Source organism: Mustela lutreola, chromosome 6, assembly GCF_030435805.1.
Source record: "Mustela lutreola isolate mMusLut2 chromosome 6, mMusLut2.pri, whole genome shotgun sequence".
In the NCBI taxonomy this organism is placed as follows: domain Eukaryota; kingdom Metazoa; phylum Chordata; class Mammalia; order Carnivora; family Mustelidae; genus Mustela; species Mustela lutreola.
This window is the reverse complement of record NC_081295.1, coordinates 28,345,326-28,351,000: the sequence shown is the minus strand read 5'-3', so window position 1 is coordinate 28,351,000 and position 5,675 is coordinate 28,345,326. Positions and strand designations below refer to the sequence as shown.

The following is a 5,675-nucleotide window of genomic DNA, read 5'->3' as shown; positions in this document are numbered from 1 at the left end:
GCAGAGAGGCAGGCAGAGAGAGAGAGAGGAGGAAACAGGCTCCCTGCCAAGCAGAGAGCCCGATGTGGGACTCGATCCCAGGACTCTGAGATCATGACCTGAGCCGAAGGCAGCGGCCCAACCCACTGAGCCACCCAGGCACCCTTCAAATGACATTCTTAATCTGAGGTTAATGAGGCTGTAGTAATTCCTATATAGGAATTGATTTTCAAATAAATTGAGAAAGAGCATAATTTAGTTATCATGTGAGAATATCACAGTATCTGCCTTCTGATCAAACTAGGAAGTAAGCTAAATTTAAAGTAACACTAATATTTTATAATACACTAAATGTATTTTAGTTTTCACTGTGGAGAGAGAAATTTCTCAATTGCCTCTGTAATTTGAGCATGTATTAACATCGGTCTGATATCCATTGCTACATTAAAATATCTGAACCCTGTGTTATTAAACGTGTGCATTACTACCTTTGTAATGTGGATGCCCTCTTCAGAGCTTAAAGCAAGTCTCATAAGAGTATGTTAGAAAAACACTCTACACTCATCATTTATGAGTGACTTTAGATTTTTTCCTCTGTTGTGGCTGCCGTGACTTAAAATGCCCTTGCCCAAAGCAAAAATAAGCCTGTCAGATCAGCTTAGAAAATTATTACTTGAAAGCCTCTTTTAGGACACATAGAAGTTATCTGTATTGAATTAATTACCCACACACAAACACACTTTATCTACATTCAGACCAGAATGTCTCTGGGTTGAATAGTGTACTTCTCAATTAGCAATAATCGCCGCCTCGGATAAACCTCATTGGCTACGATACTGCCACTGCGCAAAGCTGACTGGCTTGCATCGATTCACACTAGTTTACTGAAAATAACTGGATAATTTTGCCCTATTTTTCTCTTTCTTACTGAAAAGATTTTTTTCTCGCTTGACAGTATAAATGCTATTTGTTTCAGATTCATTATTAATGATTAAGAAAGGCAGCCAGATAAAACAATACTTAACTTTTAAAAATGAAAATATGATATTCAAGCATGTTATCATTCAGGAATATGTAAATTAACATCAAAATTATTTACCATTTACCCATCTGATATTTCACAAGCAAGGGTGTGGTGAAATAAGTACTCCCATATTTTACTGTTGAGAATAAACATTCATGTCATGTTTGGGAGAATAACGAAGATACATTAATCATAATTTTAATGTGTATCATCTTTGAGCCAGCATTTCCAATTTCAGGATCCTATCCCACAAAAACTATCACATGTTAACAGAGAGAAAACTGTTTATAAATGGTTCATTGGAACTTTCCTCATAATAGCAAAACAAAATGGAAATAATTTTATAGAGTTGTTTACAAAAATAATCATTGTCTGTATTGCATCATTTATAATATAAACATGGATATAATAATCCACTCTAAGGAAATATAAGTAGCCATTAAAAAGAATGAAGTTTACAGATGATAAAGATCGCCAAGAGAACTTAATGTACAAAGTAATTTAAAAAATATGTGTAGTATTACTTCTGGGGATAGAAATAAATTGGTGATTCTTTGTTTTTTATAGATGGATGTTAGTATTTTACTCCATAGTCATCCATATAGTTTTAGAATTTTCACAATGAATAAGTATGAATCAAAAACTTAATAAAACAATTAAAAATATAATAAAGGTTTATATAATACCACACTAGGTTCCATAACATAGATTCTACATTTATAAAAGAGGATGCTTTTGAATATATATTAATGAATGTTTCAGCAGTAAATTTTTTCAAAGTTTAATTTTTCTGCATGGGAAAACCAAAATTTCAACTAGTATTGTACATTGAGGTAGTAGAGATAAATGGCATGTCTTAACACACATATATGTTCTCATGTTCCTATGAGAAATTACATGGAAAAACAATTCTTAATTCTTTGCTATTTTAAATATAATTACTTTCTCTGAATAATAAAAATATAAATATTAAAGTGTTTTTTGAAAAGTAATGTGTTTTGTCGGTCATTTATTTTTTACCCATGGTAGAGTAGAATAACATATATATATGATATATATATATATATATATTTCTTTCTGGTTTTAAAATCACTCATCTTTCAAAATCTCTAGAACAACTTTGAAATATGACAAATTCTATCTACACATCTTTCTATATCTATACATAAAACTGGGACCGCTGGGTGGCTTGGTTGGTGAAGTCTTTGCCTTCTGCTCAGGTCATGATCCCAGTATCCTGGGAACAGTCCTGGGATTTGTCCTGGAATCAAGACCCTCCTCAATCTCCCTACTTAGCAGGAAGTCTGCTTCTCCCTCTCCCTCTGCCCTTCACTCCCCCCCCACAAATTGTGCACGCTCTCAATTTTATCTATCTATACACATATACACACATATATATAATATACATAAAATTGTAAGCTTTGTACCTCTTCAATAAATATATAGCATCTTGGTTGAAAGTGGAATTTGAGTTCCAGAATTTTTCTGCTCTGTAAACATCCATATAAATCTAATTTTTTACTTAATAACCTATGTAATAATGAAATATCCTAAACAAATTGGTGTGAAGAATTTTACCTTTGCTCATATTTACTAGTGCCAGCACTAAATTAACTAAAGTAATAAAACTATTCTCCCAAAACAATAAGGATTGTATCTGCATATCCAATATATTGAGTGTAACTTAGAATTATTTTTTTTAAAGATTTTATTTATTTTATTTGACAGATAGAGATCACAAGTAGGCAGAGAGGCAGGCAGAGAGAGAGGGAAGAGGAAGCAGGCTCCCTGCTAAGCAGAGAGCCCGATGCGGGGCTCGATCCCAGGACCCTGGGATCATGACCTGAGCCGAAGGCAGAGGCTTTAACCCACTGAGCCACCCAGGCGCCCCTAGAATTATTTTTAATGTAGAGTATTAGAGGAATTATAAGATGAAGGCCTTAGGGCTCCAAGTGCAGATTAATTTCTAACCATTTTCTCTTTTCATTTCAAGCTTTGTCACTGAACTAATATTTGTGGTCCTTTATTCAGTTTTCAATACATTATGATTTCACAATTGCCAGGAGGATAAATTAACTATCTGTAGTTTTCCCTTCTTTCTTCAAAAAATGCATTATTTAATATTTTTTTGCCACTATACCTTATTGCACTGTATGTTCCAATTGTTCTGACAATATGTTAACACAAAGAGAGACACCGTACATTTTGGAGAAATTAATTGGAAGAAAGTAGTATAAATGTTATCAGTCCTGACCTACTTTCTACTTTGTCTGTCATTCTTGGCAAAATAAAACACATCCAAATAGCTACAGATTTATTCACAAGCATCTCTGATACATTATTTTTGAAACTATTCTATAATACTTCTGTAAGAGCCTTGCTTGGCTTAAGAAAATATCTTATCCTTATGATTTCTTATAAATAAATATTTTACCCATATACACTTATATCAACTTATTTAATATTTTATTAGTGTTTAGTTCCCATGTACAGCATAATTCTACAAGTTACATATACCATTTAATGCACCAAAGAAGCCAAAATACTTTTTAAGTTTTTAAATTTAATTTTTCTGTATCAAAAATTAAAAGAAGAGAAATTATTTAGAAATACAATTTTAGAAAAGAGATAGTCTGATCATAAGACTTGCAGTTCAACAAAAATCATCTTCATTGTTTATCTAGTATTCTATAATGGAAATTGTCATCAATGACAAGAGATTCTTCAATTTAATAGTAATAGTAGCATATATTTTTAAAATAAACACACTTTGATTTTATTCAAAGAAATTTTTTTAAGATTATTTATTATTTATTATTTTCAGAGAGAGAGAGACAGAGAGCACAAGCAGGCAGAGTGGCAGGCAGAGGCAGAGAGAGAAGCAGGATCCCTGCCGAGCAAGGAGCCCCATGTGGGACTCCGTCCCAGGACCCTGGGATCACGACCTGAGGTGAAGGCAACAGCTTAACTCACTGAGCCACCCAGGCGTACCTATTCAAAGAATTTTTAATCATTTTTATGTGAAAGCTATGATATACCCTGAATTATTGTTACTTTATCATTTTCCTTTAAACATTAATTAATAGCATAATGACAAAATTTTACTTAAATATGTATATTTTAGAGGAAATTCTTTCAAAAATAAACATACATTTGCCTTCTACAATATATGATTTATTATGATGATCTAACAGTACTTTCAGATTGATTTTTGGTAAACATATGTGTTTAAAAAATAGTTGTAAAGTTTTAGAAGATTATGAAAAATTTGGTCCTTCAAAGATTAATATTGTAGCTTCATTGAGTACCATGCTTTAAAAATGCTTTCAAGGAATAAAAAGTCCTTAGAATTTTTTGGAAGATGTCAGTTACAATCTGAGATATTTTCATTTATATTTGTGGCATTTGCTTATCTGTAACCCCTCAAATTATTTTCCCAAGTTAACATTTATAAGGTGAATGTTACCCTCACTAATCTTACCATCTTCTGGACAAATCCTGTGTACTTTACAAAATACTTACTAATAAAAATACTTACATTTGAGAATATCACACAACCAATAGTAATTGTTATTTGTCATATGTGGCTTTTCTTTGGAATTATAGTTAAAACAACTGAGTTATATAATCAGCAAATTATTTCATTCATTGTATCTGCTACGGTATCAAACAACTGGTCTTGTATTAAGCCTCTGAAAAATTATTTCATTATTACTCTGGTGTGGATGTTTATATTCTGAATAAATGTCCTACTATAATGCCATAAGATTTTCAATGTTTTCTGTCAGGTAAAGAAAATTTTCATTACAATCTCATTCGCTTTCTCATATGACCTTCTGAAAATTAGATATCACCATGCCACACAAAAAAATCTTGTATGCTGAGTTCCACAATAGCCCACCATTTTTTCTTATTTCCTCCATTCTTCAAATTCGGTAGTAATACATTTTCAGATTAGGTGTCAGTGCTTAGCTGTTATTAACACTACTGATTATTGCATACATTTTACTTTCTTATTGTTTTTATAAATGTAAAATGTTGCCAAACTTCTCATATATTCCCATTCTTTAATTGAAAAGTACTCTTCTTGAAAATAATGTATAACAACATAAGAAACATGTCATATATCAATTGGCCACCCATCCACACATTGTTATCTGCAGCCAAATGGCCCTATTACCCTTTTTCTGTCCTTTCTCCCAAATATTATTCTAACTCATGTTCACCTTTCTTCACTATTCTACATTTCTATAAAATGTTCATATTTCTCTTTGATGTGTTATAATTTCCATGGTTGCAAGAGGAGGAGACTGTGCTCCACATGAGGAAGTCCATGCATGGGACAGAGAGTGAGTCATCTGACCAGCAGAGATGAGCCTGAATACAATGTCCAGTGTAAGCCTTCCCTCTATTTTAACTCCACTCTACTCTCACTATGGTGCCTGCACATAATGGAAGGAGTTGCGCTGTTTAGCCTTTCCTAGAAAGAAATTATGCTTAGATAAAGTCTTTTGGATAAGGGCAGAATGTTCAGTGTGGGAGTATGACTGTTGTTTTAGCATATGGGAGTCTGAAATTAAAGACCGTAAACAGTAGCAGCATGAAGATAAACCTAGTAAAAAGTAGGACTAGGACAAGTTTTCCTGAATATGGGAGTAATATGTAATGCTTT

General features: G+C 32.6%; 1 pseudogene; it reads right to left on the bottom strand.

Moving 5' to 3' along the window:
* Positions 1-679: 679 nt before the first annotated feature.
* On the bottom strand, positions 680-833 carry LOC131834880 (U4 spliceosomal RNA; annotated as a pseudogene).
* Between the last annotated feature and the right edge of the window lie 4,842 nt (positions 834-5,675).